Below are 23,189 nucleotides of genomic sequence, written 5' to 3' on the forward strand. Positions count from 1 at the left end.
ATCTCTGTCTGTGTGTGTGTCTCTGTATGTGCGTCTATGTATGTCTGTCTCTGTGTGTGTGTCTGTCTTTGGGTGTCTCTCTTCGTGTGTGTTCCTGTCTATGTCTATCTATCATTGTGTGTCTGTTTTAGTGTGTCCCTGTATCTCTGTCTCTGTGTGTGGGTCTGTTTGTGTTTGCCTATGTGTGGCTCTTGTGTGTTTGTGACTCTATCTATGTGTGTCTATCTGTGCCTGTGTGTGTGTCTCTGTGTTTGTGCGCCTCTGTTTGTCTGTGTGTCTGTCTCAGTGTGTAGTGTAACGACCGCGGTGGAAAAGGACGTAGAAGAAGACTTCAGTGGCAAGACAGAAAAGGAAGCTTACTAAATTGCCCTTTAATAGTCAACTGTGAAAACACTTCCAGCTGACTTTTAAAGGACCTTTTAGGAAGCGTTTTCACTCTGCCATGTGTGAGTTTGCCGAGGCCAGCAGAAAACAGAGAAGATGGCTGCGGAAGCATTCATAGTGAATACATTTTAATACGTCTTCACTATGTATGCTGCAGCAGTCATTTTCTGTGTTGGCTGTTGGCCTCACTGTGCTGTCGTTACCGTTACAAGTTACAAAACATAGTGCAAGGCCAGCACAATAAGGGCAAAAATGTACAATCCCTAACAAAACAAAAAAGTATTTCTAACATGCACTAGTTACAAGTTTGAAAAGAATCAAGAATAATTGGCTGCGTACATGCAAGAAAGGCATATATGGTATATGGGTATTGTTTTCATCACTGGGATTGTTAGCTAAACTTACAGCTTTAATACACATCACTGTTACAAGGCAGTGGCAGCATAATAAGGTATAAATATTAAAATAGCCATTACAACGCATAAATGTATCCCCTACATATACAGTTTTAGAGTTAGAAAATACACTGTAGGGGTCCACGGAACATTGCATGTTTGTAAAATACTCCTCACACAACAAATGTTCATTTACGTCATGTTTCATTATTGGGGTCTTGCTGTTATTGCTACCTGACAGGGGTTGTACATTGCCGATTTCGCAGGCACTTTTGTAAAAATTGCGGCATTTTTACAAAAGTGCCGATTTCGCGGGCACTTTTGTGAAAATTTGAGGATACGCTTTACAAATGCACAAACATCATATTATCTAAGAAGAGCAAAATGTCTCTGTGTGGGAGATGAGAGGACTGTCAACTCATGAGTGTCACTCAAAGTCAAGTGAGATTTGTTAGACAACACTGTGAATGTTGGGACTTCACTTTCCCTACCGGGAGCAAAGACCAGCAGTGACTGGCTAAATATGAACCCCAAGGCATCAGGCCAGTTGGCAGTGCTTGATGAAAATTCTTTAAATACGATGCTGCACTATTCCTACAGAGCAGCAGGATACATACTGAAAGCTCACCCATCCTGCCCATCCTGTTGGGGAGATCTGAGCTGTGCACACAAATCCACATCTCCTATCTTACAGTACTGGCATATTTACTTTTTACAATTACTATTAGAATGGACATCCTTGGACACAGGATTACCATGTTTTAGGGCAAGAGCACAAGCACTTTAGCAGTGGTTAGCAGTGGAAAAGTGCACAGAGTCCTAATGCCAACAAATTGTTTTTAAAAAACAGGAGGGATGAAGGCAAAACATTTCGTAGAAGACCACACATAGGATGATAGGTCTATAATTTGTCCCCCCATCTGAAAGTAGGAGTTCTCTGCACTAAGGTGGAGGAGCCTGGAGAGACCATCATTATTGGTTTGGTCAGTCCCAGAATAGGGTTCCAACGTAAAGGCCACTCCCTGTAGGGAGATGGACCACCTCAACAGTTTGGTATTCACCCCTCATCTGTGTTAGCTATCTGACGGGCCTGTGGTCTGTCTGAACCAGGAAGTGAGTACCAAACAAGTTTGGTCTCTAATTCTTCAGTGCCAAGATAGCAAAAGCCTCCCTCTCGATTACACTCCACCTCTGTTCCTGGGGAATAACCTTCTACTGATGAAGGCCACAGGTTGGTCTAGGCCCGCCTTATTCAACTGTGTCAGCACAGCCCTTTTGCCGTGCTCTGTGGTGTCTGTCCGTACTATAAATTCTTTAGAGAAGTCAGGGGCTTCAAGAACTGGGGCTGTACACATGTCATCCTTCAGGGTGTCAAAGGCTTTCTGACATACCCCCGCCCAGATCACATTCTTGGGTTGCTTCTTAGAATTCAGCTCAGTCAACAGGGCAACAATGTTGTCAAGAAACAGGCAGGCTGAACAATAAGCTGCCTTAATGTTCTCCAAGCACAATTTCTTCCCACTTCCATATTAATGTAGTGCCTGCTTTTGCTGCCCTTTGGTGGCTTTGAAGTCTGCTGGTGGCACCTCCGAGGTACGTAAGGGCCATGGCACCCAGTAACGTCTTCTGAATATAGTTTTCAGTTTTTTCATATAGACATAGAGTACCACCTAATAAATGATTCCTTGTGGTTTATTCTGAGGTATTTTAACTTAATTAACTGAATCCCAGATATTTATCCAGACAAATAATTTCTAAGAACTCCCTCAAGATCGTCCCTCTTGAGGTCGAGTCCACCCTGGTAGTACCATCTTACAAGGGTGGGATGAGGTGGCCTATGATGAAACATGTCACATTAGGTGAGTGAGCCCGCCTCATCCAATTCTTGGATTTGCCAGGATCTAGAGAAGGAAGTTAGGCTAGGTAGACAGAATCTTTCTAGAGAGGCACATAAAACTTTTTTAAGTGCATTCCTGACATTGTGTGTTTAGATACTGCACTAACGAAGTCTTTGTTTCAAGACTCTTGTGTTTGGTCATTTTTGTTAAAAAAACAGTTATTAAAGACTTGGCACCAGCTGTGTAAGAACTTCAAAATATGAAAACTAAAGTCAGTCAAGAGGTTCAGGATCAGAACCTCTCCTTGGGAGCCCAGATAACCAGGCAAGGGGTTTAGATTAGATTAAGGTGGCTGACAAACATTTACTCATTTTATCTTACGAACGTCAGCTGTGTGTTTGCATAGTACTTGTTTGTTTCTCAATAGCCAGACTCTTTTATTGGTGCACATTTAAAAACATCAAGCTAGTTCGAATTCAGATAACACTTGCAGTTAGACAACCACCATTCCTGTGCACAAGTGCATAACTGTAGGCACATTGTGAATCAGAGCTAACTCTCTTCTATTTTCTTAATCATGCCCTGGGTCAATTAGAAGATTGGATAACTCACCCAGTTTGATCAAGTCCAGAGCAGTGGAATCCCTGTGCCTGAATTAGAGAGACCCCCCCAGTCTTGTTTCACTCTTTCTTTCTCTTCCCAACCCCACGTCTCCTGAGAGCTAGCCACTTTTGCACAGTTGTTTGATCCTGCGGGGAGAGACTAACTTTTGGAAGACTCCAGAACTTCTTCAAATTTCTGAACTTTAGGATGAGTGAATAGGCTTTGGCAGGTGCCATAACCCTTGACGAACCTCCTGTAATACCGAGGGAGGCCTAGGAGGTCTTGGGAGGTTCCCAAGTCAAGGCGGTTTTAATTTTGGCTTGAAGGTACTGCACCTTGCCCTCACCCACTTGGTGGCTCAACTAGACCACAGATCCCTGCCTTACCTGGAACATGCGGGCCTTGATAGCCAAGCCTGCATTCTGTAGGGCCTTAAGCTCCTCTAGGAGGTGGAACAGGTGGTCTACTCACCTGGAACTGAAAACTGCTAATATACCCAGGTAGGCTGCACTGAAATCCTCCATCCCAGCCAGGACCCCACTAACCAACCTCTGGAAGGTGGCATGGTCATTCTTTAACCCAAAGGGCATTACCTTAAAATGGAAGTGGTCATCTGGGGTGGAAAATGCAGACCTCTCCTTAGCACTCTAGGTTAGGGCACTCTGCCACTATCCAGAAGTCAAGTCAAAAGTACTTAGGAACTTGGCAGTTCTCAACCTATCCTTTAAGCTGATGAGCTCATCAGCTTGAAGGATGGGGTGAGTGTCAGTCTTTGCAACTGAATTAAGCCCCCTATATTCCATATAGAACCTGAGTTCTGGAGCGGTGCTCTGTGGGGTGGTTTTGTGTAACCAGCACCACTGTGCTCCACCGAGGGCTATTGGAGTGGCCACTCCACTTAATACCAGCATCTTGTACACTTCCTCCTTGAAGCTATCTCTCAACTTGTCAGACAGCCTGAACTTTCCTTTTACAGACATTCTGCCCATAGTGTCAATATCATATGTACAGAGAAGAGTGAGCCCATGTGTTAGTGAGAATAGAGAGGGAAACAGCCCCAACAAGTGGTGACAGACCTTCTGCTGCTGTGGGGTCAGAGTAGGGGAGAGGTTGACACCTAACACTGACCCCTCCTGTTCCTTACAAGATAGGAGGTCAGTGAGAGGTTCACTCTCCTCTTTCACTCCATCATCTGTCACCAGTAACATAGCGACTTCAGACCTATCATAGGGAGGCTTGAGGAAATTAACATGGAGGGCACTTAAGGCTTCCTGGGGGTCTTGAGGTCCACTAGTTAGGTGACCTCCCCCTTTCTCACCTCACGTCATAAAACCCAGACCAGTGATCTTGTAGGAACCTTGGCTCCACTGGCTTCTTCACCCACACTTTTTTGTCAGGCTTAAACTCGACCAGAATGGCCTTCCGGTCATGCCAGAGTTTCATATTTTATTGGTTGGCTTCTAGGTTCTCAATGACCTTCTTCTAAAAGCGTTTCATCTAAGACCTGAAAGCTAACATGTAGATGACTGCATCCTGAAGGGCTTCTTGGGAGCTTGCTCCCACCCCTCCTTTACAAGACTGAGAAGTCCCCTACAATGGTGTCCATCCAAGAGGTCAAAGGGACTGAACCCAACTTGTTTATGTCACACCTCCCTGTTGGCAAAAGAAGGCATGGTAAGAGGATGTCCCACTTCTGCCCAAGGGCTCTGGCAGGCCCATAATCATGTCTTTAAGGGTCTTGATGAACATCTCAACAAGCCCATTGGTCTTGGGGGTGATAGGGTGTGGAAAACATATATGTTACCCCAAACTCATCCCACATGGACTTCATGTAAGCTGACATGAAGTTTCTGCCCCTGTCTGACACTACTTATTTGGGGAACCTGGGTGAAAATCCCCCACAGGGCCCTGGCCAGTGCAGGTGCAGTCACAGACCTAAGAGGTATTGCCTCTACGTACCAAGTGGCATGGTCCACCAAGACCTGGATGAACCAATTGCCTAAGCCACTATTGTGGTCCAGGGGTCAAATTATGTAGATACCCACCCTTTCAAAGAGGGTGTCAATGACAGGTAAGGGAACCAGGATAGCCTTTAGCTTTCTCCCTGATTTCCCATTGGCATGGCATGTAGGATAACATTTGCAGAATGCATTTGAGGTCACTGTTATCTGAGGCCAATAAATGTGGATGACAAGCCGAGCAAAGGTCTTGTTTTGCCCCAGATGTTCTGCCAGGGGTACATCATGAGTCAGACCCAGATTGAGGCCCTGTTGCACTGTGGGACCACCAAGGCACGGGTTGCCCCGGGCTCAGAAACCTAATGCTCTCTATACAGAAGGTCATTCTCCCAGTATATCAAGTTTCACCAGCTGCCTGGGCCTCAGCTAGCCACATCAGGCCCTCAAGAGTAAGGCCCTCCTTTTGAGTTCTGCAGAATGCCTCCTTGGATGGCCCACCGTCAGCTTATCAACCAGCCAGCTTAGACAGGTCTTGCAGGGCAGCAATGTCCTCCCCTGAAGGTTCTGGGGCATAGTCCAGCGGCTAAGTCTCCTCCCGAACCGTGGGAGATTCAGGGGCAAAGTTCCACACCCCTTGCCCTTTCTCTTCATAGCAGCTACCTGGGCCATGTTTTCACCCCCCGACCTCCTTGACTACCCTGTTGGGCTGTCATGGACCTTGTGGTCAGGCACACCCAATCAGGCAACCCTAACATTTCCAGGTGTGACCTGAGCTCTGACTTCTTCTAGATGATGTCCTCTAAGCCATAACAAAGCAGACAATCCACAAGCATGGCAGGACTCACAGCTACCCTCAATTATCCTGAGACCCCCCCACTCAAAAGGACCCAGGGCCAAATATAGTTCAAAAGGACCCAGGGCCAAATATAGTGCCTCTCACGGTTGTCGTCTACAACTGTCTGGTGGGACACATTAGGGGTTACCAACTCTGGTGGCGTCAAATGATACTTCACAGTAGTCACGCTGGCTCCTCTGTCCCTCAGAGCATCCACCCGCTGCACATTGATGGTGACTCACAGCCTATACTTGGAAGTATTGGTAGGCATGTGGACTTTTGGCACTATCTCCGTGTCATCCAGGGACACTGAGTAACCTCTGCACTACCTCACCTATGCTAACTAGGACACACTCCTCCCCAAGAGCAACACTAGCCAACCCTGCTGTCTGCCCGCCAGTGGGGGCAGTGCTCTCTTGGGGTATTTGGCATCTTCCGTTATGTGCCCATATCCACAGGAATCATAGCCATTGGGGACTGAACCTCCCTGTCTTCTTTTCAGGGAAGCCGCTGTTCTTGTGGTCAGGTTGGCATTGGGTGTCCTTGTTCTGAGAACTATTGTGGGGGCTGAACTTCTTGTTTTTTTTGCCTCGCCTCTCTTTCTTCTGTTGGGGACTCTATCCCCGCAGATAGCTTTTTGGTTACTGACTGAGAGGTCCACCTCCTAGGCTAGCTCCCTAGGTAAAGTGAGCTTGCTGCCAATTAAGTGTTGGCACAACTCTGCAAAGCAAGTACTGACCAGGGCTCCTTCAAAATCAGGTCAGAATGCCCTTTGAAATCACTAACCATACTGCCCCTCATCCACATCCAACCACTCAGTGCCTTACTGTAGTAATCAAGAAAATCCACCCAAGACTGGTATGGCTGCATCTGCTGTTTCTAAATCTCATGTGGTACTTCTCTGGGTAAGCCCAAACGTAGGGCCTTATTTAGATCTCAGCGGATGGAACACTCCATCACAAACATGACGGACACACTCCATCACAAACATGACGGATATCCTGTCTGCCATATTACGATCTCCATAGTATTTAATGGTATCATAATATGGAGTATTCACCTCCGTCAAGATCTAAATCAGGCCCTATGTGAGAAAAATGGCTTTCACTGGAGCATACCTCATCTGGCCTCCTCCTCTAGTGTGAACAGAGTATCCCTCTCCACTGTGGTCATATATTTACAGAGACTAGCCCCTCAATCCTCCTCTGGGACCCTGTGCATCCTCCTGGCGACCTAACAGGCTGAAAACGATTTGTCAGTATTATCCGCCACCACATAGCTAGGCACCAGGCCTGGGGGAATGTGGACACTTGTGTCTCCACTGGACACTGTATTGCTGCTAGACTCTGAGATCTGCTTGGCTTTTAGGTCCTGCTATTGTTTACTCATCCCTCCAAGGCCAGCATGTTCTCCTCTAAGGCTCTGTCAGCCTCACCCTTCTCCTTCACCAAGGCCTGGACCTCTGGGCAGCAGTATCCTCCATTTTGAGTTTGGTCAACTGTAGCTGGAACTCTACCTCAGCTTTCCTGTCTGCAAGGCCTAGGAGTGTGCAGCAAACTCCGCTCCGCTGGCGGAGTTTGTAGAGTTTCGCAACTCCGCTTGGATCGCGGAGTTCAGCAAAAACTCTGTGAACCGCTGTGTGGCAGAGTTAACCACCTGGTGGCTCCCACACCTACCTTCTGCGCTGGAATGTCAGCTGCCTCTTGGAGGCGATACTTAAAGAAGGGACTTCTCGTTATCGGCGATTCTGAGTTTCTGAAGCTAAAATGACATTTCCTGGAGTACTAAACACAATCTGATTATCACCCCACGTGGTGATCCAGCGGCGCACCAACAACAGATACTCCAATACCATATAATCAACTGGATCCATCAATAACACATACACTCAAATTCATCTGGTTAGCCGCTGGGGGGATTTTGTTTGTTTATTTATTTCATGAATTGATCAATACTGCAATAATTCGTATTTCATCCTAATTATTATCACTGATCAATAAGTTCTTCCCATTTGGTCGATAAACCAAATTAGTTGGACCTAGTTGATGGTGATGATGCACATAACCTATCTTGTAAATAATTTATCTATAATAATAAACACAGACTCAGGAAGTTTTCAAAACCTTTATCTAAGTTTAAATGTGAGTGAACCATTCAAATACACCACGGACACCATCAATCATTAGGGAGGAAGAATCAATCAATTCAAAATACTCTTACACTTCAATAGATTGACGTTGCTCAGAAAGGAGAGGATAGAGACAGCAGTACATCAGGAAAATAATACGAATTTTAAATTTCCCACGGATGGTGTGAAGACCAACCCCCTGGCCAAAGGGCTGGTAAGGGTCCCAGGGGAAAAATCAGGGACAAAGACTTCAAGACAGGAATCAGGACAGGATAGTGAACCTCTCTAGACGCCAAACACGTCGCACTCCTCTCTAACACTCTCTTCCTCCTCGAGATTCTTCCGCGATCTTCTTTCTAATCAATTGCTTTAAATCGGTAATTCTCTATTGAATCTTCTTCAGCATCTCATCATCATCAATAACTCTGACAGCATCTTCCCTCTCAGCATTCTCTCAGGATCACACATACCCAACTAACTAAACTACCTTAGTTATACCTTTTGGGATTCATGTACCACCCCCTAAAGTTGCAATATCGTAAACATATGAATTCTGATTGGACAGGCAAGGGGCGTTTTGGTCATCACACCATGATGGTACAGCACTTTTCTTTGTTCCCAAACCCAACCCCTTATTAATATGCATTTTATTTTTATTCCCACCTGAGTTTATTCATAGTTGTTACAATTTTATCAATAATGTTCATATGACTTTAGCCACTGCAGTTCTGACATCCGAGTTTCCCAGGCTTTAGCAGTCGATGGCCTTGGATGTGGTCCAATCATGGGATCATTCTTCTAGGGGAAATAGCGGTCACACATGCGCAGAAGGCTGTCTTTCAATCACTCGGGTTGTGGCAAGAAGGCCCAAAATAGGAACTAATAAAAGGTCAAAAGAGAGAATATTAATTCAAGAAATAAATGATTTCACTGTATACCACCTACATCAACTCTATTCCCCTTTATTCATTATTACTTTCCCTGCATTAGCTCTTTGTAAATAAAGCGTTTTCTAAATAGCAAAGCAAGTGCCATGCATGTGGGTCTTGAAGATGCCATGTTAGTGCATTCTGCTCATGCGCAAGAAATTCCCTCCAAAGCTTGTTAAACGTCACATTATGTAGATGCAATTGACGCATGTGCAGTAAAGTTCTCCCTGTTACAGCCACACTTTTAGTCCACTATCCGTATTAATGGTTAGAAAACACATAAGCAAGCTTCTTTATCTTATTTATGTAACTGAAATGTGCAAGGATTAAACACGAAACAAAATGAATAATTCATGTTAATAAGTTAAACGAGTGAATTGAATTCGAGCAAGTCTCACATAAACGAGTCCTTGCTCCATCAGAGGGACTAAGGATACTTATTTATGTTTGGTGGTGGTCAATGTAAACCAACCCTCACATAACAGCACTACATATACAGAGTGTTATTATCCTCCAGGAAACAAGTCTTATCCACTTGATTACCAAAGCCCATCGGAAGACTGGCCTCCCAGGTCCAGTCCCACTGACACCACTCCGGCTCCTTTCAATGGTAGCTCCACATGTTTGATCTAGGCCCTGGGATCTGTTGATAATCCGGTATGATGGTGTTCAGTCGACAGACACAGACTGGACCCTACAGCTCTCGTGCTGGTAAGTGTCCTAGTGATCTCTGTGTTGGTTGCCCACATGCACCAAGCTCATGGGTTCCCTCCAGGTTTACTTTTCCCAGTCTCTTTGTATCTGTTACTCCCGCTCCACTGGCACCTCCACACGCCCGAGTCCCTCTAATGACGCTGCCGCTTGACCGAAACTTGTCAGTTTCCTATGGCGTCCAGTCCCTGCACTGCTCGGTCCCGCCCTCAGAAAATGAGGGGACAGAGTCACTCACTGTGCTTTTCTTGCTGCTCACTGCACTCCCGCCTCACGGTGCAAAGGCTCATAGTGTGGACCACAAGCATGGACACACAGCGCACTCACTGATAAAAGGGCACCTATTTCCCTGCATGGGACCCCGACCCGCAGTGCTTGCTGAAGCAGCGTTCACACACACACACACACACGCCTCGCTCACCATGCAACACACAAGCCTCACTGTGCACAGGCTCATACTGTGAACCACGAGCACAGACACACAACACACTGACTGTTTACAGGGCACATATTTTCCTGCACAGTGACAGGATCCTGACCGTAGTGCACGCTGAAGCAGCGTGCACACACATACTCAACAACACTATCACACATCACAGTCACAGTGCAGAGAGCACACCTTGCTCACCAGGCAACACACAGACCTACACGGTAAACATAGAAAACGGTGGAGGGTAGTGCCTTCTTAATTGGTCCACGTCAGTAGATAATCAACATCAAGAACATTGCTCAAAATGAAATTACTTGTGTTGTTTTTATTTTTTGACAAAAAATGCAGGTATAGATTGTGAGAGGAAAAGCAACAAGCCGACACGTGTTTCGCCCTAGTGGCCCATTGGCCTTGGGCTTTTTCAAGGCGGTTTTCAGTAAGTGTCAAAGTCTTCCTGCGGATGTCAGGAGATGAGTCTCTGCGGTCTCTGCGGTCTCAAGGATACAGTGTTTCCTACACGGTAAACAGGCTCATAATGTGAACCACGAGCACCGGGCATACAACGCACTCAGGGGCATATTATCAAGGGCTGGCAATACAATTTTTGCCGCTTTAGCATCTGTTTTCGGGCGAAAAGCGGCAGTAATTTTATCGCAATATTTACAAGGACACGCTAGCGCGTGTTTCAATGACTTAGCGTCCATTTACGGCACGCCTCGCATCGCATCGTTAATGAGATGCAAAGGAGGTATGCCTCACAAAACATCATGGAATAATATCGCTAATGGGGCATTGTGATATTTACAACGAGGCCCCGTCCGGCGAAGCGATAATCATATTCGTGCTAACTCGGCATTAACGCTGCTTTCTAACGTCTGCAAAAATTATGACTTGCGTATACATTACATGGGGGAGGATTATGGTGATACGACCATAGGGTCGTATCAGCAAGGTTATCGCCGTTTTTCATGCAACATCGCTGTTTTTTCAGCGATGTTGGCCCATTGGCCCCGCTATCGCTGGAATATTTATCGCCATTGCGCTATGCGTTGTTAATACAGTGCTAGCATGGCGATGAATCCCAGCCATAGCCGGCAATAAAAAAATTCACGCTGCCGCTTGATAATATGCCCCTCACTCTTTACAAGGTGCCCATCTCACTGCAAAGGATACCGCACAGTAGCAGTGTACACTATATCTGCGTGTACACAGTTTACTCAACACTAGCACGCCTCACAGTAACAGTGCACAGAGCGCACTGAAACTTGCCCACAAGCTTCACTGTGCACAGCTCTCACAACGTTCACTCACACTCCACCTTTGGTAGCCCACACTGCACTCTCCATTGTTTAAATCACACCCACTATAAAGCCTCTCACCATCTGGGTGCACAGTTTACAACACACGCACACTGCTCCCTTGTTGTGCATTGCACACCATGCTTACTGTGTGCGGGGCTCTGCTAGGACCGGGCTTCTCTCTCTTTAATTCCTTGTCTGTCTGCGGCTGATGGAGGGGTCAGGAAAGTTCCTAGAGCAGCGGACTCCAGCCCAGTACTCGGACCACAGGAGGGGAGATGTGGACTACGAGACAATGTGTATCACCCCTCCCTCCCAAACTATCCCATTGTCACGGCTCCCTTTGGAGTCGCGGGGGGTGCCGTGAGTAACGCTGCCATTTGCGTGGCTCGGGCTACCCTCCGCTCTTACCTGCGACATGGAGAGAGGCTCCATGACATGTGGCGCAGTATCCAGGAAGCGAGCGGCTCCTACGCTCTTCCACAGTGCAGCAGAGGGAGCATGCGTGAGGACGTCAACCCGGAAGCACTTAAAAGAGGCTTCCGGGTTGAAAACGAAGCAGATTATTTTGCTTCTGGATCGGAGTTACACGCTGTGAAGGAACAGCGTCTTCTGGTGCAGTAAGGTGGCAGAGGGTACCTTTGGTGGACTATTATGTAAAAACCCTACAAGTTACCTTGGGCTCTACGTACCTTGATTATCAGAATCAGAATTTGGGCATTGAATATTTACGGAGAATTTTGCTGCCTTTATCCACTAAAGATTTTACGGACTGCCACCTATGAAAACTTGTTATCTAGCGACTGTTAAGTTTTGAGGAGAAAGTACTTATGCCTTAATGTCGTTATGAATTGTTTGACCGGATAAGAATCATTATCGGTCACTGCAAGTCCAAGAGTACAACCTACGATTCTTTACCCTTGCAGCACCTGGTGTATAATTGTTTATTATTGTTTATTATTGTTTCCTAACAGGGGGTTATGAGGTCTTACTAGGATTCATCCCCTGTGACGCTTGGTTTCATTATTATGTTGGTGGGTATTGTGTGTGTGTGTGCCCTTGATAACGTTACGGACTTAGATATAGATGCCTAACAATAGCGCAGATATTCATTGATTAGTTCTTTATTTTCAGCTACCTTTACCCTCATTTGACTAAACAGGAATAGGACATTTCTTGTGTGCTCCTGTGCAGGACTGTGTTGTTTTCTTTACAGGTAATAAGAGAACGCAAGTTTCCGTATTTTATATGTTAGTAATTGTTATCTATGCTCAAGGTATTGTTTCTCGTTTCAGATCTCCTTCCCTTCTGTCCCCTTCCTTTCCTTCCCTCACTTGATCACCTTAATCTTCTGTGCTATTATAGCAGTCAGAATTGAGGCTATCAAGGGGTGGACCCACTTGAGCCACAAATCGACCCCGAGGATTCGACAGGAGAGAACCGATAGGTGACACCCATCTTCAGTTTTAATTATCAGTTCAGCCCTTATTTGGGCTCTGCATACGCACAGTTAGGGGATTGCAATGTTAATGCTTCTACTGAAGAAGTTTTTGTGATATCATTGCAATCTCGATAATATAAGCATGATGTTCTTCTCATGTGAGTTTAAAGGTTGCTCTGTCCTCATTCCTACAAACCTGTCCCAGGACATCTTCCCTTCTCCTGCTTTCTTTAAATATTCTGGGGCAGATTTACAAGCCCCTTGCGACACTTTTGAAACGCCGTTGCATCAGTCTTGTGACGCAGCAGCGGCGTAAACAATGCGCCTCATTGCGACACATTTACAACGTGACGCATCTAGGGAGATAGTAAAGTCCTGCATCACATTATACCTGCGTCAGGTATAATGTATGCAGGCTGGGTGTTCCAATGCAACAAAGCCTCGTAAAAGTGAAGTAGTTAAATCTACAAGATTTCACACAGCCACTTCTACGATGCCACTGCGTCAAAACCTTATGCCTGCCTAAAGCAGGTGTAAGGAGTGACGCAGCACAATAGGTATAGGCCTTCCTGAGCATTGCTGGAGTTGCGTTGTGGTTGTGACACGACTCCAGCAATGCGTTACCTTTGCGCCAACAGATGCGCGATGCAGTCATCAATACTTGCGCCATGGTACGCTGCATTGTAAATGCGACGCATCCATGTTGGCGCAAGTTTTTTTTGCGTGACTCAAGTAAACTGACGAATCTCTGCTATAATGTAGAGATGCGTCAGTTTCTTGTAAATCTGCCCTTCTGAGTATGCTTTTTTCACCTGTTGCTGCATGGGTTCGGAGTGAGCCCACACTGGCACACACATTTCTAGTACTCCGCCCGCTCGCAGAACTCCTCTGAATCTCGCTGAGTTTTTCTGTAACTCTGTGGAATTCCGCTGAGTGAAACTCCGCAAACTTCACCCAGGCCTATCTGCCAGTTCCTCGGGGACAGGCTGTGAGAGGTCACATTGCTCCCTGCCCTGGCAAGGGGCCTCGCTCCTGTGAGCAAGTGGTCCTCGTCTCCTTGGTTCTGCAGTTCAGTGCTTGTGGCCAGTCCATTTTCCTCCTCATCTTCCTCCAAGTACACCTCCTCCTCCTACGGAACATCCTCTTCCTTCTCCTCTGGGGTAGTCTGCATCCTTCTGACTTCCTCAAAGACTCAGAGGGCATCCGGGAGGATCAACTTTGTGGCCTTTTTTTCCTACATTCAGCCCCCTTTCCTTGCAAAGCCTCTGTAGCTCTGCCCTGTTGAGGTTGTCAATGTTGATCATCTCTATTGTAGCAAAAAGATGCAAGACAAGACTTACATTTGGAAAAGGAAAAAATCAACAAATCATAAACTAAGGAGAATTTAAAAAGAGGTTGAATCTGATACCAGATTCTTTATTTGTGAGTCTGGTACTACATTCCACCACCAAGCACCAATGTAAGAAATTGGGTTATTGATTGAAGGGGTGAAAACCCTACTCATGACGCAATCACAATCCTTGTCAGGGGATCCACAAAATTCACCAAATTAACCTGTGCTTATTCCTCTGGTAGCCCGGCACAAAAGCAGTCAAGTTTAATTTAGAGGCAAAATGTAAAGTATTTATGCATCGCACAAACAGTAATAAACAGTAATATAGTGGAAACAGAACACAACTTTGAAAAATAGAATACATTTTATAATATAAAATTCTATCTGAATGACCAAAAAGCAACCAGTAGAACCAGAGATATTCCATTTCAAAGTTAGCACTGAAATGCACAGAGCCGCACAGAAGGTCATCTGGTCGTGCTAAACCAGGGAGAAGCCACAAGTTCAGGCTGATTGTGATGGAGCATGGGCTGGACACAGGGACCAGGTTAGTTCCACTGAAACAGTTATCTTCTCAAAGGCCGGCATTAAGAGTCCAGTTTGGGGTGGAAGAAGCCACGAGGAGCAAGGAGAGCATCGCAGATGGTCGTAGCTGTAGGGCACAGAGCAGGGCTGGCATTGGGGGGGGGGGGGTTAGTGCTGTAGCATGAAGATCCAGTTGGGCGTCACAGACAGTCATTGCTGGAGCTTCACGTTGGTGTCACTTTGGGTTGTCATTGATCTAGTACGTAATGCAGACATTGCTGGCTGTCGGGTGCACCAGAGCTTTGGGTTGGCGGCCATTGCGGGTGGCAGAATCTTGACGAAAATAAGCCCTTCTGCGGTCCAGAAGAGCCCAAAACTTCAGGATTTCTCTTTTTCTTGTAGAGGTGGGCACTCTGATGCCAGCCAAGGGTCCAGGATCCAGGGAATAAGGGACTCACGCTAGCAGTGGCCAGGAGAGCTCAGTCAAGTCCTGTTACAGGTCCAGGCAGGTCCAGTTGCAGCAGGTCAGCTTGGCAGTTGCAGGGAGGCCTCTGGAGTGTGTTGTGTCCCTGTAGCTCAGAACAGGAGGTCAGCCAACTGACCCTTTGAGTCACTTGCATTAGCCTTGGATGAAGAGAGCAGGTCCAGTCTTCCTTCTGACTGAGCAGGACAGGTCCCAAGCAGGAGGGCAGTCTTCAAGGGGAAAAAGAAGGCCTCAAGCAGCAGGGAAGTCCTTTCATAGCAGCAGGGCAGTCCTCTGGGGGAACAAGGCAGGACTCCATAAGTAGGGCAGTCCTCTGGGGAACAGGTCCTGAAGTGTACTGAATAGTTGTTCTAAGGGTCCAATATTTAATTCTGGTGCAGCCTTAGAAGTGGAGGAATCTTCTAGGCTAACCCCACATCTTGTTCCAAAAAAGCCTTCCACAGCCAGGGCTCCAAGAAGTCTGGGATATCAAGAGGTAGCGTCAATTCCTTTCCTGTGTGCTGAGGAAGCCTTTTGAAATGCAAGTGGGCAGGGAACAACTCTGCCCCAACTATCCTGGCAGAACGACCCATCTTGTCAACACCTAGTCCCTCTTTGTCTCACTGTCTGGGAGAAATACACAAAGGTCAACAGCTAAGCTATTCACAGTCATGTGATCTAGGACACAGGCAGCAGGCACCAAATAGCTGGGACAAGAAAATGCCAACTTTCTGAAAGTGGGATTTTCAGAATTATGACTTAAACTCTTACTTTCCAATTCAAGAGGATTTTAAATTACAAATAATTTAAGTGTACACTTGACATTCATGTCTGGGCCCAATCACAAGTTAGCACTTATTAAATGTAATAATGCAACCCAATTTTATCCAATGGGAAAGATAGGCCTTACAGTAGTGGAAAACAAATGTCGGAGTTTTTCACTACCAAGACATGTAAAACTGTATCATTCCAATTCACAAACCAAGAATGCATAATTTGCACACTTACTGGTTTGCAAATGGAATACATTTTGCAATGTGCTCTATGTACTAATAGGCTGCACTACAAACTGTCCAGTCGCAAAACAGCCTATGTAATGAAAATGGTCCCAATTTGAGTTTCCTACTATTGGCTGTCAATGTAGAGACGGAGACATACAATGCACATTAGACCGCAGTCTCTATATTTGCTTTCCGAAACCGGAAACAACCTGCTTTTATTAGAGGCACAAAAAATGTTTAAAACATGTTTCCCAGTTTGGAAGCCACTGAGGGAGCAGGCAGTGGCCCTGTGTACCACTGCCTGTTCCCTCACAGGCTGGTGATATAATTCACAGCATGGGGTTCAGTAACTCATCAGTTATTTGCGACTGTAGTTGCAGTCACAAATCACTGACGCATTACTTTCCATCTGAGAAATAAGAGGGTACACCCATTTCCCATGCCCCCTATTTGCATTTTCGAAATGATGAACACGGCAATATTACAAGTCGGCAAGAATTTTCTGACTCGTAAAAGGTCTTTTATACATTAAGCTCTTTTCCGATCCCAAACCATGTGATTTTATATATGGCAAGGTTTGTGCCTCCAAAAGGCTTTTCACATCTGGTGCTTAATGTCTTCCCACATGAGATTCCTTTAGACCCTGAATGATGTTGAAGGCATGGGGTCCCTTGGCAATGTAAACAAGTGATGTTAACCGCTTCGATGCGTGTGACGGAGCGGTTCCGTCATGCGCGTCGATCGCGCTGTGCGCATGACGGAACCGCTCCATCACGGCCCTGCCCGTGCACGGAACCTTCAGCACGGCGCGGTAATCCGCGCCGTGCTGAAGGGGTTAAAAAAAAACCCTGCTTGTCCCACGACCAAGTTGATATTCTCCTGATTTTATTCCTTAACTACCTGCTTCTGCTGCATCAGCATAATCTAATTTTGAAAAATAAGGTAATTTGGGCGCATTCTAAACACTTTTGTGAAGCAGAAAAACAAAATGTAGGCAACGATCCTATTTCTTTCTTAATTTGTTTGTAGCAATGATAGGCCAACATGTGTTTTGCGATTCTTGATCACTGTTTCGGTGCCACAAGGACAATCAACTTTTCCAAATGATTATTTACACTAAAGATATGAGAAAAAGAAAAAACAAATATTGATTCTAAAAATACATGAATGCATGCACAAAGTTAAAGAAGTTACATGAAGTCATTTTAAAGTTGTGTAATTAAACATACACAATTCAGTGTCGTGCATGAAAAAAGCCCATCAAAATGGAAATACATTCTCAAAAGCACAACACAATACTACTCCCCCTGAAACATTGACCACTCCTAGGGACTTCCTGATAAACTCAAAGGTGAAACATTTCTCAACTATTTCCACATTTCTGCACATTGTGGGTTAGCAATAAATTATAAATCACCAACAATGCTGTTGATAATACAATGTCTATACATCCGCTACATTTTCCCCTCTTCGTATCACATTCTTTCTTGTCGCCGATTCACTTCCACAGAGACTACTGTGTCTCATGACAACTCGTAACCCCACCCGCTTACTCTACTCTCAGTGTCAAATCCACAGATGTTAATGGTAACCCAATTTCCACATTGTCTCCCACATTAAACCATAAAAGCTCACAATCTTCATGGATATTTCATAATGTATAAGAGAGTCTACACAAACATATACCATATAAGAAAAACATACGTATTACCATTCATCCATCTCTTGGATATTCGAAACTGGCGAAATGCATGTAGCTGTGGGCATCCGGGGAAGGGTCTGTAGGACACAGTCTGCACACTGCCGGCAGGATGCCAGACTACATGATATTGGTAATTACAAATGCTATATGAGTGAATAAGCGCCAGACACTTTGTCTAACCAGCAAGTGGGTTGGTGCATTAAATCTGTTGTTGTCAGCTTCACTAAACTTTCTTAATATTGTTGGATTTGAGAAATGTTATCTATTTGTCATACAGATCGGGCCTCATTTATCAGGAATTGGTGTAGGGTAGCGCAACCATTCTTCGCGCTGCGCTGCCCTGCGTCGATGTGAAAGGGCAGGACTGCAGTGTATTTATGAAATAAGGTGCATTCCTGTCCTCTCCTTGCACTCGCGCACAATTTGCTGCCCGGCGCCAATGTAGGTAACATTGCACCACCGTGCCCAGGGCTTTAACTGGGATGAAAAAACTGAGGGGTCTCTCAAAGGGATGTGGCCAATGTAATTAAGGATGTGGCTTAAAAACACATCAGCTAAAAATCTGTGCTTATCATAGTGTGCTGCCTGACTTTTATTTGGCTGTTTCTGTCATTTATCCAGATATATGATGCAACCAGTAACATTATACCTACAACAAGTCAGGACTATTGGCTTTGTCAATGGTTGTTAGTTGCATAAGATAAATAGGCAGCAACTATGGCTTGTATATAATATTGAAAAAGCTTCCACTTAAAGCCCTGTGGACACCACGACAATGTTGCTACTCCTGAATTTCAAAAAGAGAAGTGAAATCCAGAGAGAAAATGACGCGCTTTAAAGGATTTCCCTTCCTCTAGAATGCTCACCTGGCATGACACCATGCCGTAACTTCTCCACTAGTGAGAAGTGAGCAGTGTGAGCAGCGCACAACGATGTGCCTTCTGTCACTGCAGTCTGGAAAAAAAATGGACCGCCTGTGCCAGGGCACAAAACAGAGCCAGAGAGAGACCCATTTAGAGGCCCCCTTTAAAAAAGTGCCGGTGCTCAGCACCGGTGAGACCCGGCCCACTTAAAGCCCTGACTGTGCCTGTGTTGTTGGCAGGATTGTTTCTGTGCAGTTGTGGCGTTTTCCGCAGCACACATAGAAAGAGGAAAAAACAGGGAGAATTAAAGTTATTTCTCCTTGTGTACCTACCCTGGGGAGATGGAAGGTTTTGGCGCTGCCCCAGGTTTACGTGATAAGTAAATCTAGGGTAGCTTTAAAATCCATGGATGTTGCGTGGGAAAACCCACCACAACGCCCATGGAGCGCCTCCTTGACGCAGAGTAAGGCAAGGTCCTGCTTTGCCTTACTCCATATCTATGTGGCCTTGCAAAGCCACGCAGAGAGGCTGGCTTTGCGTTGCCTTGTAGATATGACTGAGAGGCTTACGCCACCCGAGGGTCACTTAATGTGACGCTCCAGTGGCGCAAGCCTCTCATAGATAAGCCCCATTGCACCGATTAGCAAGAATGTGCATCAAATACCTCGTTAAAGACAGCAGTGCATCCTTTGGTGGTGATCTTCAAATCACCTTATGCCATCATTGGTTTATCTAAAATAAGCCAAACCTGGCTCCTTGGGAGACGTCTAGTCGCCGACCCGTTGATGGGCGAGATTAACACTTCCAACCAATCTCTCCTTTAAATAGCCTGGTTTCAGCTGCTCCTGTGGCCGTGGAATGCCGCTCAAATAATGTATTGAATGTTTCTGAAATGACTCGCGTCACCGCGCTGCCCCCCCAGGCTTTGGTGCCAGTGAGCGACAGGCCCGTGTGCCTTGTGCACACACACGTACACATGCTTCACGGCACACTTTGCGCACATGGTACACACATGATGGAACGGGCAGTGTGAAAGGGAGAGGCGCTGTCAGTAGCGTGTCATCGGAGTCTGTGTTACTGGCCCCTCGACTATACAATGTCTTCCAAGTGCCACAAACTGCAGCCGTGCGGTCCCAGGCACCCATCTGCTGAACGCGCCTCCCTCTGACGGAGCCACCCCGGTGCTCGTCGGCGCTACAATCTTATGTTTCCTTTGTAATGCTAATTTGTAGGGTTTCACCGTCCTGAACTCGCCGGTCTCCATAGCCACAACAAAGGCCACCTGAGCTGCCTGCCAGGTTCAGTAAGGTGACCGCCGGCTCTGATGCGCTCACAGGCTCACAGGAACCCTCGGAGGACAGACTGGACGCCCAAGCGCACCGCCTTCCTGACGACCCACTTTTGGGCTGACTTATTCTACAATGAGAAGAGAAAGTGCGTTTGTTAACCATCATGAACCCTACACAAAAGGTAAGCCAAGCCTGCTTTTAGCGGTGGAGCATAAGCATCTATGGTTCATTCGACTTCATTGCTTAATTTGTGCCGGTGGTTCCAGGCGCTGCGCACTGGCACACTTTTTTGGGGGACTGGGACTTATTTTTCATCATTGGATTTGAACCGGGGGAGAGAAAGGCAGAAAAAAGAGATAGAAGTAGGAGGCAGATGAAGACAGCAAAGCTGAGGAAGAGAAGAAAGGAGGGATGAGTGAGATAAAGAGACCGGAAGCAGAGGGTGGTGGAAGAATGAGACATACAGGGAATCTAGACTGCATGCTTGGTATTTGGCGTCACCTGCTTTCGGCATCGCTGGTGGCGGCTCCTACGAAAAATGATGGCCAATTATTTTGTTCAAGTAAATTAAACATTGCTCTAGTTCATGAAGCATCTACTTTTACTCCCTTATACTAGATTACCGTTTGTGAATGTTTTTTTTTCTATTGCATATCTTTTTTGTGCAGGTGTAATCGTTTGTAAAACAATGCATTTATTTTTTTAAAGATAAGGAGCTGTTTAACAAACGAGTGTACTTTATTTTAAATCGTGGTAAACTGGCCCACATTCTGTTCTCGAACTAGTAAAGGTGAGTGGAGGTTGTGAGAGAAAAACTTACAAATCAGCTTGGAACTTCTAGAAAAGGACTTTGTTTAATGAGGTTAAGAACCAGTTGAGATGTGGCAGAGGGGAGCTGCAGTCCTGTGGCATTTGCTACAACTGGCCTGTTGGTACTGGATGGAAGACACTTTATGCTCATGTAGTGATTGTGTGACTTCACGTCTTTGATAAACACGTCGGTCTGCTGATGGGTTTGAAGTACAGATGAACACCATTAAAGCAGGAATATTCATTGTGTTGAAATGTCACGACACAATACCGATAGCTAAACAATGGTAAAACACAATACACAAAACAAAGTTACTTCCAGGTGCATTTTAAAAAGGTGGCTCCCTAAAGAAATGCCCCAAAATACTGGTGAACCTTGCCTCATATTTATAGCTAATTTCGTCCTGTATTCTGTCTAATTTTAAAGGACAAATTACAACTGGACAAATAACATATGAAAAAGACACTCCTTCCTTAAACTCGTTTTGTCAAACCTTGGTACCTTTAAGAGGAAGTATTCCAAAAGTGATGTAACAGAATTCCATGCACACATCGTTCCCAGTGCTTTTGATAAAGCAGGCATGCTATGTCACACATCCGCATACAACTGCTGACACGAGTCACACGTTCTCTCACAATAGTGTATTTTACGTAATTATTGATATATGCGCGCAGTTTTCTGTAGAGCAAACTTGGCCTCAGGAAGCTACAGCACTGTAGAAAAGACCCAACGTCAATAAACACACAAGAGCTGAATGCAAGGAGTAAGGACACACAGTATAGATAACAAGCATTTGCAATGCAATAGGTCTAGTCTTTGGGACCTTATATGTATTTAGGTATGAAGCACATTAGCCTGGGTGCTGAAACATCTACTGTTCTTTAACACGAAGGGAACGTTAGCACCACACTGCGTGACACACCAGGTAAAGGAACACATGGAGAGAAATATTGCCTTTTAGTGGGAAATGGTACAGTCCAAAGCTCTGTTTTTAATATAAAATCAGGGCCTTCGGTGGACATATCGCTGAAAATACAAGATTTGAAAAAAATGTTATTGTCAGCAGGGTGCTCGTGGAAGACAATTTCTATGAACTGGAATTTAGAGAATGCTAAAGTGATTCTGGTATTTTACTGACCTCTGCTGGTCGTTTTCTATCAAGAAAGTTAAATAGAGGCAGTTGAACAAGTAGAAAGCAATTCTGGTATTTTACTGACCTCTACTGGTCGTTTTCTATCAGGACAGCTAAAAAAGGGCAGTTAAACAGAAAAATGTCCCTTAGCAGAAGCAGACAAGTCCTAGGGCCGATCTCCAGAGCCCACAAAGTACATACACATATAAGTATATACTAAAGTATATACAAGAGGTCTTGAATGATCGACCTAAAAATACAAGTAAAATCTCAGATTAGAACAGAATGTGCAGAGGTTCAAACCAATTCCCTGAATTAGAACAGAATATGCAGAGGTTCAAACCAATTCCCTAGATTAGAACAGAACGTAAAGAGGCTCAAATCAATTCTCTAAATTAGAACAGAATATGCACAGGTACAAACCAATGTCCTAGATTAGAACAGAATGTGCAGAGGTTCAAACCATTTCCCTAAATTAGAACAGAATATGCAGAGGTTCAAACCAATGTCCCAGATTAGAACAGAATGCGCAGAGGTTCAAACCAATTCCCTAAATTAGAACAGAATGTGCAGAGGTTCAAACCAATTCCCTAGAACAGAATGTGCAGAGGTTCAAACCAATTCCCTAAATTAAAACGGAATGTGCAGAAGTTCAAACCAATGCCCTAGATTAGAACATAATGTGCAGAGGTTCAAACCAATTCCCTAGATTAGAACAGAATGTGCAGAGGTTCAATCCAATTCCCTAGCAGCCTCTCAGATACAATCGAAATGTATATGTAACAAGATGGCTGTATGAAAGAGCCCAAACTGCTCAAAAACATAATAGCAAAGAATTGGAAATAAACAAGACAAAAGTATGCATAAAAATACAGGTAAATCCAGGGTCAGAGCAAAATAGGCAGTAGCTAGAACTAGCTACCTAGTAGCCTCTCAGATGCAACTGAAATGTCTATGGAACAAGATGAATTTGTGCTCCATCGTGAAGTTTGTAAAGCTTGTGGTGGTTCCAAAGTCTGGAAGAATCAAGTTACAAAATCTTGTGGCACTGACGGAGAATAATTGCTTCATCCACCATCATTTTTGAACGGAGGAGGTTCGAGGAGAAGTAATTCAGCCG

At 45.3% G+C, this 23,189-nt stretch overlaps 1 protein-coding gene across 1 annotated transcript in view; it reads left to right on the forward strand.

The window, feature by feature from the left end:
• Nucleotides 1–20,178: 20,178 nt before the first annotated feature.
• Nucleotides 20,179–23,189, forward strand: part of TMPRSS3 (transmembrane serine protease 3) — a 283,583-nt gene continuing 280,572 nt past the window's right edge. Inside the window, exon 1 of the mRNA XM_085624035.1 lies at nucleotides 20,179–20,307. The gene's annotated coding sequence lies outside the window, so the exon portion shown is untranslated. The remainder of the gene's footprint in view (nucleotides 20,308–23,189) is intronic.

This window comes from Triturus cristatus, chromosome 8 (assembly GCF_964204655.1).
Source record: "Triturus cristatus chromosome 8, aTriCri1.1, whole genome shotgun sequence".
Lineage (NCBI taxonomy): Eukaryota > Metazoa > Chordata > Amphibia > Caudata > Salamandridae > Triturus > Triturus cristatus.